Source organism: Pan troglodytes, chromosome 1 (assembly GCF_028858775.2).
Source record: "Pan troglodytes isolate AG18354 chromosome 1, NHGRI_mPanTro3-v2.0_pri, whole genome shotgun sequence".
Classification (NCBI taxonomy): Eukaryota; Metazoa; Chordata; class Mammalia; order Primates; family Hominidae; genus Pan; species Pan troglodytes.
In genome coordinates this window covers 71,090,338-71,103,217 of record NC_072398.2, presented here as the reverse complement: position 1 = coordinate 71,103,217, position 12,880 = coordinate 71,090,338, and the positions used below count along the sequence as shown (strand labels likewise).

The following is a 12,880-nucleotide window of genomic DNA, read 5'->3' as shown; positions in this document are numbered from 1 at the left end:
TATATTATCCCACATGCCATTATATATGCATATACAGAATTATTTCAGTTTATTTATGAGTATGTAGGTATCAAAGAAGACTATTTATATAATCAGAAGAAATAATAAAGCTGTCTTTATTAGGTAAGAATCACTGACAAGTGGTAACTTGCCTGAACTCTTAGGCTTCCAAGCCCTCTGCTGAATCTTAAATGGATCTGGGTTTTTCCTCTCTCTGTTCCAAACACACAAAAGAATCCTAAAGATGTCTTCTGCTTATCTGGAAAAGACAAGCCACGCAAAAGAGACAATGTAAAATCCTCTTCCAGCCCAGACCTCACACAGCCCTTCCCTCTTTTGAGATTGTTCTCAGAGGCAGGTCAACTCTTCACGTCCTTTCTACAGAGGCAGGCACCCCAGAACATGTTGTTGACAGTGCTGTTCAATCCATACTGTCTCAGATAGTGCCTCCAGGGGTGATTCAGAAATTATTTTAAAAACTACCGATTGCAGAAAAGAGGAGACTTAGAATTGATCAACCAATCCCTGCATTTTAGCACCAGCCAAAAACTGGGAAATAAGCACTTACTGATCAATGACCAAATAACCAATGCATCTTACATAATTAGAACATAAGAGAGGTCACTATGTATTTCTCAGCCACTTTTTTGAATTAAAATGAAGTGAGCTGGGCAAGGTGGTTCATGCCTGTAATCCCAGCATTTTGGGAGGCTGAGCCAGGCAGATCTCTTGAGCCCAGGAGTTTGAGATCAGCCTGGGCAACATGGTGAAACCCCATCTCTACTAAAATTATAAAAATTAGCCCTGTGCGATGGCGTGCACCTGTACTCCCAGCTACCTGGGGGGCTGAGGTTGAGAGGCATGAGGTCAAGAATTCAGTGAGTCAAGATCACACCACTTCACTCCAGCCTGGGTGACAGAGTAAGACCTTGTCTCAAAAAAAAAAAATTATGTGAGGCATATGAATGTACTTGGATGTTAAATTATCTTAATTATATAGACAACAGTTTTTTTTTTTAATGGGGAAAATTATAGAAAATTCAAGTTTTCACTCACCTTAATGGCTGTGTATGAAGTACATACAAGTGTGAAGCAGAAGGCACATATGTATTGGGTATTTATTACCTCGGAATGGAGGAAGTTCTCAATGTTAAATAGGGAAGAGTCCTGATTTGGGTAAAATTTCTGAATTGTACAACTGTTTCCAAAATAACTTTTTAGGAGCTGTTCCAAGGTGGCCAAATAGGAACAGCTCCAGTCTGCAGCTCCCAGCGTGATTGATGCAGAAGACAGGTGATTTCTGCATTTCCAACTGAGGTACCTGGTTCATCTCACTGGGACTGGTTGGACAGTGGATGCAGTCCACAGAGGGCAAGCCAAAGCAGGGCGGGGCATCGCCTCACCCAGGAAGCACAAGGGGTTGGGGGATTTCCCTTTCCTAACCAAAGGAAGCCGTAACAGACTGTACCTAGAAAAACGGGACACTGCCGCCCAAATATTGCACTTTTCCCAAGGTCTTAGCAACCAGCAGACAAGGAGATTCTCTCCTGTGCCTGGCTCAGTGGATCCCACACCTACGGAGCCTTGCTCACTGCTAGCACAGCAGTCTGAGATCAATCTCTGAGGTGGCAGCCTGGCTGGGGGAGGAGAGTCTGCCATTGCTGAGGCTTGAGTAGGTAAACAAAGCAGCCAGGAAGCTCGAACTGGGTGGAGCCCACTGCAACTTAGCAAGGCCTCTGTCTCTATAGATTCCACCTTTATGGGCAGGGCATAGCTGAACAAAAGGCAGCAGACAGCTTCTGCAGACATAAATGTCCCTGTCTGACAGCTCTGAAGAGAGCAGTGATTCTCCCAGCATGCTGTTTGAGCTCTGAGAACGGACAGACTGCCTCCTCAAGTGGGTCCCTGATCCCTGTATAGCCTAACTGGGAGATAAGACGCCTCCCAGTAGGGGCCAAGAGACACCTCATATAGGCGGGTGCCCCTCTGGGACAAAGCTTCCAGACGAAAGACCAGGCAGCAATATTTGCCGTTCTGCAATATTTGCTGTTCTGGGGCCTCCACTGGTGACACCCAGGTACACAGGGTCTGGAGTGGACCTCCAGCAAACTCCAACAGACCTACAGCTGAGGGACCTGACTGTTAAAAGGAAAACTAACAAACAGAAAGGAATAGAACCAACATCACCAAAAAGGACATCTACACCAAAATCCCATCTGTAGGTCACCAACATCAAAGACCAAAGGTAGATAAAAACACAAAGATGGGGAGAAACCAGAACAGAAAAGCAGAAAAATCTAAAAACCAGAGCACCTCTTCTCTTCCAAAGGATCGCAGCTCTTTGCCAGCAAAGGAACAAAGCTGGATAGAGAATGACTTTGATGAGTTGACAGAAGTAGACTTCAGGAAGTCGGTAATAACAAACTTCTCCGAGCTAAAGGAGCATGTTCAAACCCATCGCGAGGAAGCTAAAAACCTTGAAAAAAGGTTAGACGAATGGCCAACTAGAATAAACAGTGTAGAGAAAACCTTAAATGACCTGATGGAGCTGAAAACCATGGCACAAGAACTTCATGACACATGCACAAGCTTCAATAGCCAATTCGATCAAGTGGAAGAAAGGGTATCAGTGATTGAAGATCAAATTAATGAAATGAAATGAAAAGACAAGGTTAGAGACAAAAGGGTAAAAAGAAATGAACAAAGCCTCCAGGAAATATAAGACTATGTGAAAAGACCAAATCTACATTTGATTGGTGTACCTGAAAGTGATGAGGAGAATGGAACCAAGTTGGAAAACACTCTTCAGGACATTATCCAGGAGAAATTCCCCAATCTAGCAAGGCAGGCCAACATTCAAATTCAGGAAATACAGAGAACGCCACAAAGATACTCCTCGATAAGAGCAACTCCAAGACACATAATTGTCAGATTCACCAAAGTTGAAGTAAAGGAAAAAATGTTAAGGGCAGCCAGAGAGAAAGGTTGGGTTACCCACAAAGGGAAGCCCAGCAGACTAACAGTGGATCTCTTGGCAAAAACCCTACAAGCCAGAAGAGAGTCAGGGCCAATATTCAACATTCTTAAAGAAAGGAATTTTCAACCCAGAATTTCATATCTAGCCAAACTAAGCTTCATAAGTGAAGGAGAAATAAAATCCTTTACAGACAAGCAAATGCTGAGAGATTTTGTCACCACCAGGCCTGCCTTAAAAGAGCTCCTGAAGGAAGCACTAAACATGGAAAGGAGCAACCAGTACCAGCCACTGCAAAAACAAACCAAAATGTAAAGACCATCGATGCTAGGAAAAAACTGCATCAATTAACGGGCAAAATAACCAGCTAACATCATAATGACAGGATCAAATTCACACATAACAATATTAACCTTAAATGTAAATGGGCTAAATGCCCCATTTAAAAGACACAGACTGGCAAATTGGATAAACAGTCAAGACCCATCAGTGTGCTGTATTCAGGAGACACATCTCAGGTGCAGAGATGCACACAGGCTCAAAATAAAGGGATGGAGGAAGAACTACCAAGCAAATGGAAAGCAAAAAAAAGCAGGGGTTGCAATCCAACTCTCTGATAAAACAGACTTTAAACCAACAAAGATCAAAAGAGACAAAGAAGGCCATTACATAATGGTAAAGGGATCAATTCAACAAGAAGAGCTAACAATCCTAAATATATATGCACCCAATACGTGAGCACCCAGATTCATAGAGCAAGTCCTGAGAGACCTACAAAGAGACTTAGACTCCCACCCAATAATAATGGGAGACTTTAACACCCCAGTGTCAATATTAGACAGATTAACGAGACAGAAGGTTAACAAGGATATCCAGGACTTGAACTCAGCTCTGCACCAAGCAGACCTAATAGACATCTACAGAACTCTCCACCCCAAGTCAACAGAATATACATTCTTCTCAGCACCACGTTGCACTTATTCCAAAATTGACCACATAGTTGGAAGTAAAGCACTCCTCAGCAAATATAAAAGAATAGAAATTACAACCAACTGTCTCTCAGACCACAGTGCAATCAAATTAGAACTCAGGATTAAGAAACTCACTCAAAACCTCACAACTACATGGAAACTGAACAACCTGCTCCTGAATGACTACTGGGTACATAATGAAATGAAGGCAGAAATAAAGATGTTCTTTGAAACCAATGAGAACAAAGACACAACATACCAGAATCTCTGGGACACATTTAAAGCAGCATGTAGAGGGAAATTTATAGCACTAAATGCCCACAAGAGAAAGCAGGAAAGATCTAAAACTGACACCCTAACATCGCAATTAAAAGAACTAGAGAAGCAAGAGCAAACACATTCAAAAGCTAGCAGAAGGCAAGAAATAACTAAGATAAGAGCAGAACTGAAAGAGATAAGAGACACAAAAAACCCTTCAGAAAATCAATGATTCCAGGAACTGATTTTTTGAAAAGATCAACAAAATTGATAGACTGCTAGCAAGACTAATAAAGAAGAAAAGAGAGAAGAATCAAATAGATGCAATAAAAAATTATAAAGGGGATATCACCACCAATCCCACAGCAATACAAACTACCATCAGAGAATACTATAAACACCTCTATGCAAATAAACTGGAAAATCTAGAAGAAACGGATACATTCCTGGACACACACAACCTTCCAAGACTAAACCAGGAAGAAGTTGAATCTCTGAATAGAACAATAACAGGCTCTGAAATTGAGGCAATAATTAATAGCCTACCAACCAAAAAAAGTCCAGGACCAGACAGACTCACAGCTGAATTCGACCAGAGGTACAAAGAGGAGCTGGTACCATTCCTTCTGAAACTATTCCAATCAATAGAAAAAGAGGGAATCCTCCCTAACTCATCTTATGAGTCCAACATCATCCTAATAGCAAAGCCTGGCAGAGACACAACAAAAAAACAGAATTGTAGACCAATATCCCTGATGAACATTGATGCGAAAATCCTCAATAAAATACTGGCAAAGCAAATCCAGCAGCACATCAAAAAGCTTATCCACCACGATCAAGTTGGCTTCATCCCTGGAATGCAAGGCTGGTTCGACATATGCAAATCAATAAACGTAATCCATCACATAAACAGAAACAACAAAAACCACATGATTATCTCAATAGATGCAGAAAAAGACTTCGACAAAATTCAACAGCACTTTGTGCTAAAAACTCTCAATAAACTAGGTATTGATGGAACATATCGCAAAATAATAAGAGCTGTTTATGACAAACCCACAGCCAATATCATACTGAATGGGCAAAAACTGGAAGCATTCCCTTTCAAAACTGGCACAAGACAAGGAAGCCCTCTCTCACCACTCCTGTTCAACGTAGTGTTGGAAGTTCTGGCCAGGGCAATCAGGCAAGAGAAAGAAACAAACGGTATTCAATTAGGAAAAGAGGAAGTCAAATTGTCCCTGTTTGCAGATGACATGATTGAATATTTAGAAAACCCCATTGTCTCAGCCCAAAATCTCCTTAAGCTGATAAGCAACTTCAGCAAAGTCTCAGGATACAAAAGCAATGTGCAAAAATCACAAGCATTCCTACACACCAATAACAGACAAACAGAGAGCCAAATCATGAGTGAACTCCCATTCACAATTGCTTCAAAGAGAATAAAATACCTGGGAATCCAACTTACAAGGGATGTGAAGGATCTCTTTAAGGAGAACTACAAACCACTGCTCAACGAAATAAAAGAGGACACAAACAAATGGAAGAACAGTCCATGCTCATGGATAGGAAGAATCAATATTGTGAAAATGGCCATACTGCCCAAGGTAATTTGTAGATTCAATGCCATCCCCATCAAGCTACCAATGACTTTCTACACAGAATTGGAAAAAACTTATTTAAAGTTCATATGGAACCAAAAAAGAGCCCACATTGCCAAGACAATCCTAAGCAAAAAGAACAAAGCTAGAGGCATCACTCAACCTGACTTCAAACTATACTACAAGGCTACAGTAACCAAAACAGCCTGGTACTGGTACCAAAACAGATACATAGACCAATGGAACAGAACAGAGGCCTCAGAAATAACACCACACATCTACAACCATCTGATCTTTGACAAACCTGACAAAAACAAGCAATGGGGAAGGGATTCCCTATTTAATAAATGGTGCTGGGAAAACTGGCTAGCCATGTGTAGAAAGCTGAAACTGGATCCCTTCCTTACACCTTATACAAAAATTCATTCAAGATGGATTAAAGATTTAAATGTTAGACCTAAAACCATAAAAACCCTAAAAGAAAACTTAGGCAATACGATTCAGGACATAGGCATGGGCAAGGACTTCATGTCTAAAACACCAAAAGCAACGGCAACAAAAGCCAAAATAGACAAATGGGACCTAATTAAACTAAAGAGCTTCTGCATGGCAAAAGAAACTACCATCAGAGTGAACAGGCAACCTACAGAATGGGAGAAAATTTTTGCAATCTATCCAACTGACAAAGGTCTAATATCCAGAATCTACAAAGAACTCAAACAAATTTACAAGAAAAAAACAAACAACCTCATCAAAAAGTGGGTAAATAATATGAACAGACACTTCTCAAAAGAAGACTTTTATGCAGCCAACAGACACATGAAAAAATGCTCATCATCACTGGTCATCAGGGAAATGCAAATCAAAACCACAATGAGATACCATCTCACTCCAGTTAGAATGGCAATCATTAAAAAGCCAGGAAACAACAGATGCTGGAGAGGATGTGGAGAAATAGGAACGCTTTTACACTGTTTGTGGGAGTGTAAACTAGTTCGACCATTGTGGAAGACAGTGTGGCATTTCCTCAAGGATCTAGAACTAGAAATACCATTTGACCCAGCAATTGCATTTCTGGGTATATACCCAAAGGATTATAAATCATGCTACTATAAAGACACATGCACACATATGTTTACTGCGGCACTATTCACAATAGCAAAGACTTGGAACCAACCCAAATGCCCAACAATGATAGACTAGATTAAGAAAATGTGGCACATATACACCATGGAATACTATGCAGCCATAAAAAAGATGAGTTTATGTCCTTTGTAGGGACATAGATAAAGCTAGAAACCATCATTCTCAGCAAACTATCACAAAGACAGAAAACCAAACACCACATGTTCTCACTCATAGGTGGGAACTGAACAATGAGAACACATGGACACAGGGTGGGAAACATCACATACTGGGGCCTGTTGGGGGTTGGGGGGCTGGGGGAGGGATAGCATTAGGAGAAATACCTAATGTAAATGACGAGTTGATGGGTGCAGCAAACCAACATGACATATGTCTACCTATGTATCAAAACTGCACGTTGTGCACATGTATGCTAGAACTTAAAGTATAATAACAAAAAAAAGAAAAAGAAATAACTTTTTAAAAAGAAATGTTCTTTTACTTCCACTACAAAAATAATTCAAAGTAGAGTCCTAAACATTTTTTGTAATCCTAAAGTATCTTGTCTCAGTTTGTATGGGCTGCTGTAACAAAATATCATAGGTTGTGTGGCTTATAAACAGCTGTTTAGTCCTCACAGTTCTGGCATCTCAAAAGTCCAAGCTCGAGAGGATGGCAGATTGAGTGTTTCGTGAAGACCCATTCCTCATATTCAGACATCTCACTGTGACCTCGCATGGTGGAAAGGATGACTGAGATCCCTCAGGCCTCTTTTGTAAGGGCATTAATCCCATTAATAATGGTTCCACCCTCATGACCTAATCACCTCCCAAAGTCCCCACCTCCTGATACCATTACCTTGGGAGTTAGGATTTCAACATATTAATTGTGGGGGAAAACAAACAATCAAACCATAGCACTTATCTCTAATTCAACCCATAATTTTAGACAGAAATAATCAGAGATTCAGGCCAGGCACAGCAGCTTTTACCTGTAATCCCAGCACTTTGGGAGGCTGAGGCAGGCAAATCACTTGAGCTCAGGAGTTCAAGACTAGCCTGGGCAACATGGCGAATCCCTCTCTCTACAAAAAATACAAAAATTAGCCAGGCATAGTGGTGTGCCTATTGTCCCAGCTACTTGGGAGGCTGAGGTGGGAGGATCACTTGAACCCAAGAGGTTGAGGCCACAGTGAGCTGTTATCACACCAGTGCATTCCAGCCTGGACAGCAAAATGAAACCCTGTCTCAAAAAAAATAAAATAAATTAGAGATTCAGAAAGGTTAAATAACTTGCCAAGGTCGCACAGTAGAACTCAGGGCTTTTGGCTCTCAAAGATCCCAAAACATCGTGCTGCAAATATTAAAAGCAGTTCTTGTGGAAAGTGGCTTGTCATAATTAGAAAAGACACTCATAATTACCATATTCTTGCTTTGTGTGCAAAGAGCACTTCCTGAGATTTATGCAAAGAATAATTAAATATGGCCTGCATTTGCCATCTTGTCTCGCAATTAGTTTATTCTCCTTTAGGTTGTTAATAATTACTCAACTAGACGAAATTAAGGATACAAGTAGATATCCATAAAGAGCAGAATGTGAACAAATGCCAAGTGTGTGATATCAACATTAAGTGCTGTGAGAGGTCAGCAGTGGGAGATGAATTCAAATTAACTTGGGGTGGTGGAGAAAAAAAGATTCGTGAAAAAAGAAATAAGAAGGAATATTAAAAGATTTCTTATCTGCGAATGTTGCACATATTTAAGAACATTTGTATTACACAGGCTCCTATTTGATAATATTGAGCTTTAGTTTACATGGAACTTGTGACCCCCAATCCTAAGACAATATTGCAACCTCATTTCCCACACATGTCCCCTATTTAAAAAGAGATACATTTGGAATATGTGCAAAAAGCGTACATCCACATACTCATAGACCTGCATTTTCTTTTGTTCAGACAGCTTGGATAAATTAGGGAAGTTACTAGACTTGTCTGCATGTAACTAAACAATAGAATAAAAATGAAAGCAGGAGGCTGAAGCAGGAGAATCACTTGAACCTGGGAGGCAGAGGTTGCAGTGAGCCATGATCGTGCCATTGCACTACAGCCTGGGCGACAGAGCGAGACTTTATCTCAAAAAAAGAAAAGAAAAAGAAAGGCTGGGCACGGTGGCTCACACCTGTAACCCCAACACTTTGGGAGGCCAAGGCAAGAGGATTGCTTGAGTCCAGAAGTTCGAGACCAGCCTGAGGGACATAACAAGACCCCCATTTCTAAAACAAAAACAAACCAAAAAAAAAGTGAAAAATGCAATAACTGGGCCAGTCGTGGTGGCTCACACCTGTAATCCCAGCACTTTGGGAGGCAGAGGCAGGCGGTCAAGAGATCGAGACCATTCGGGCCAACATGGTGAAACCCTGTCTGTACTAAAAATACAAAAATTAGCTGGGTGTGGTGGCACACACCTGTAGTCCCAGCTACTTGGGAGGCTGAGGCAGGATAATTGCTCAAACCCAAAAGGCGGAGGTTGCAGTAAGCCAAGATCACACCACTGCACTCAAGCCTGGCGACAGAGCATGACTCCGTCTCAAAAACAAACAAACAAACAAAATGCAATAACTGATGTGCTTCTAAATACATACTTTTGGGTGTCATAGGCACATCCTTTCCAACATCACCAGCAGATTGGAAGTATTAGCTCAGACTTCACTAAACCAAAACCCATGGCAGAAAATAATAAGTATAAATGTTTCTTCTCAAAAGAATTTTAATCTCCACTACTTAAGCTAAATTACTTATTTACAATAGATGAGAAATCTCACGTTTATCCACCACGAGTCTGAGTCAAGTATTGGGAAAACATCTTGAACTCCTCAGGAGTGACTATGTAAAATGTGAAAAGCCCCTTTTTAGAGCAAAGGCAGTATATCACAATGGTTATGTGTGTGGGCTCTGAAGCCATACTGCCAGGCTGGGTCCTGGTTCTGCCACTCTCTAGTTCCACGATATCAGGTAAATCATTGAATATCTCTGGGCCTCAGCTTGCTTATCTGTGAAATGGGGTTAGTAGTAACTACCTCAAAGGTTGTTGTGAAGAGTGATTGAATCATTACCAGTAAAGCATTTAGACAATTGCTGCAGCCTATGGTCTATACCTCTAACTTAATAGTAATTAGTAAATTGTTATGCTATTATTTAACAATTGTTGAGTACTTACAGTTTGTCAGCTTTGTGCTGTTTTTTATATGTATATAACTTTATGCAATCCACACAGCAGCCCTTTGATGTAGCTACTGTCATCCATCCCCTTCTATTATAGGTGAGAAAACTGAAGCTCAGAGAAGGTGGGTAATTTGCTCAATGGCCCACAGCTAGCAAGGATAGAACCAGACTTTGAGTCGGCTGGGTGCGGTGGCTCACGCCTGTAATCCCAGCACTTTGGGAGGCCAAGGCAGATGGATCACGAGGTCAGGAGATCAAGACCATCCTGGCTAACATGGTGAAATGCCATCTCTACTAAAAATACAAAAAATTAGCCAGGCGAGGTGGCGGGTGCCTGTAGTCCCAGCTACTCGGGAGGCTGAGGCAGGAGAATGGCGTAACCCGGAAGGTGGCGCTTGCAGTGAGCTGAGATCGCGCCACTGCACTCCAGCCTGGGCGACAGAGCAAGACTCCGTCTCAAGAACCAGCCTTTGAGTCTAGGTCTAGTATGGATCAAGAGCTTGAACTTTTAATCCCTGTTTATACTTCCTCCCAAGTCAGCAGTTCAAAAATATACAACATAGACCCATTCCTCTGCTCATCCATTCACTGGTTCATTTGCTGAGAGCTGGCTGTGTGCCAGGCACTGTCCCTGGTGTAGTGGGTGTAGAGGTGAAACAGATAGACCAGAAGGGCGCTGCCTGCATGGAGCCTAGGCACCAGGGAGGGAGGGAGGGAGACAAGCGAACAAAAATAAACCCATCATGTAATGCCAGCAGGGGTAAGTGCATAAGGAAGGGTCAGAGGATAGAGAGCATCAGGGCCCGGATGGGAGGCTATTTTAGGCAGAGAAGTCAGGGAATACTTCTTTGAGAAGTGGAAATGAATCCGGTGAGGGGTTTTTCGTGGCAAGAATGGCAGGGGGAAATGTAGAAGACAGAGTGACTGTAAGTGCAAACGTCTGGAGGCAGAAATGAGCTGTGCCTATTGGAAGAGTGAGGAGGCAGAGATACTAGAGGGAGTTGGTTTGGAGAGAGAAGGTGTAAAATAGCCTCTCAAAGAATAGGAAAGTGAATTAACTAGGGAAATGAGGCAGCACTGCCAGGCACCACTGAGAATCCACTTGCACTCTGTGCATAAAATTAAGACCAGTAAGCCAGCTATGTATTTTTATCCAGCCACACTCTGAGATTTGGTGCCTGGATGCAGACCTGAATTGGTGAGTAGATTTTTATCAGGTCTGGGGTTTGCCAGGGGAAAGCATCGGAGAAACACGAGAGCCAGGGAGTTGAACAGGGACCATGGACTCAGGCTGGGAAAGGAAGGATAAAAGGGGAACCTGAGGGTCATGATGGACAACGAAAAAGTATATGGATTAGGGAACCTGGTGAGGCCAGATGATGGTCAGAGTTGGGGTTCTAGAGGGAGGAACTGGAAGTGAGGAGGTGGTGGTCAGAGTAGGATGCCAGAAATCCACATTTTTGAGGTTGGAACAAATACTAGGAAAGCCAATCACCACAGCATGACTGAGAGTGGGTGGCTGAGGGAGGAGGAAGGGCTGCTGGCACTAAGGAAGGTAAGAAATCAAGAGGCCAGAATACTACCTGCATCACCAGCTTCTCCAACCTGGCCACATTCTAGAATGACCTGGGAGCTCTTAAAAAACGCACATGCCATCTGGGTGTGGGGACTTACACCTGTAATCCCAGCACTTTGGGTGACCAAGGCAGGTGGATCACTTGAGGTCAGGAGTTTGAGACCAGCCTCGCCAATGGTGAAACCCTGTTTCTACCAAAAAGTACAAAAATTAGCCGGGCATGGTGGTGTGTGCCTATAGTCCCAGCTACTCGGGAGGCTGAGGTGGTGAATTGCTTGAACCCAGGAGGGAGAGGTTGCAGTAAGCCAAGATGGCGCCACTGCACTCCAGCCTGGGTGACAGACTGAGACCCTGTCTCAAAAAATAAAATAAAATAAAAATACACATGCCTCCAACTCCCCAAAGATTCAGGCTTAATTGGGAAGAAACAGGGAAAGAGGAGAGAAGCTTAATGGTGGGCATTTTTAAAATCTTCCCAGACAATTGTAAAGCGCAGCCAGGGGTGGGACTGACTGACTTACATGGACAATGCAATCACCAAGAGAAGAGCAAAGGAGAGCCGGCAGGGGCTCAAAGCTTCACTCAGTGGGAAGAGTGACAGCAGGCTGGTAAGAGGCCACGGCACAAGAGGCTTACACAGATTCCCACGGCCTGTGCTTCCAAGCTCGGGGGAGGGTTAGGGAGAAGCATAGCCTGGGAGTGGCCATGAGGAACAATGCAGATACCTACCCCACCATCAGGCCCTGGTACATTTGAGGGGTGTCCCCCTGTCCCCAGGAGCTAGTCGGGCATCATTTAGAGCACAACAGTGAGGTTGAGGATATAGAGGAAGGGGCTAGGGGTCAGGCGCCTGGGAGATGAAGTCAAATAAGGAACCATACAGAGCTGTGTAGGGGAAAGGCCTGGGAGCCTTGTACTCAGGTAATCACCAGGTAGGGCACAGCGGGATTAGGATCAAGGCCTTTCAGGTGAAGGTGGGTAATCTATTCTAATTAGAGCTTCTCTTTTGTATTTTATTTAGACTCTTGGGCAGCATATTAGTTTCCTGTGGCTGCCATAACAAATTACCACAAACTTTGTAGCCTAAAACAACAGAAATGTATTCTCCAATGATTCTGAAGCCTAGAAGTCTGGAATCGAGGTGTGGGCAGG

At 42.7% G+C, this 12,880-nt stretch overlaps 1 protein-coding gene across 6 annotated transcripts in view; it reads right to left on the bottom strand.

Annotated features, from left to right (window-relative positions):
* The window catches only part of SEC16B (SEC16 homolog B, endoplasmic reticulum export factor), a 111,980-nt gene that overhangs the window by 55,937 nt on the left and 43,163 nt on the right, over nucleotides 1-12,880 (bottom strand). The window lies entirely within an intron of this gene.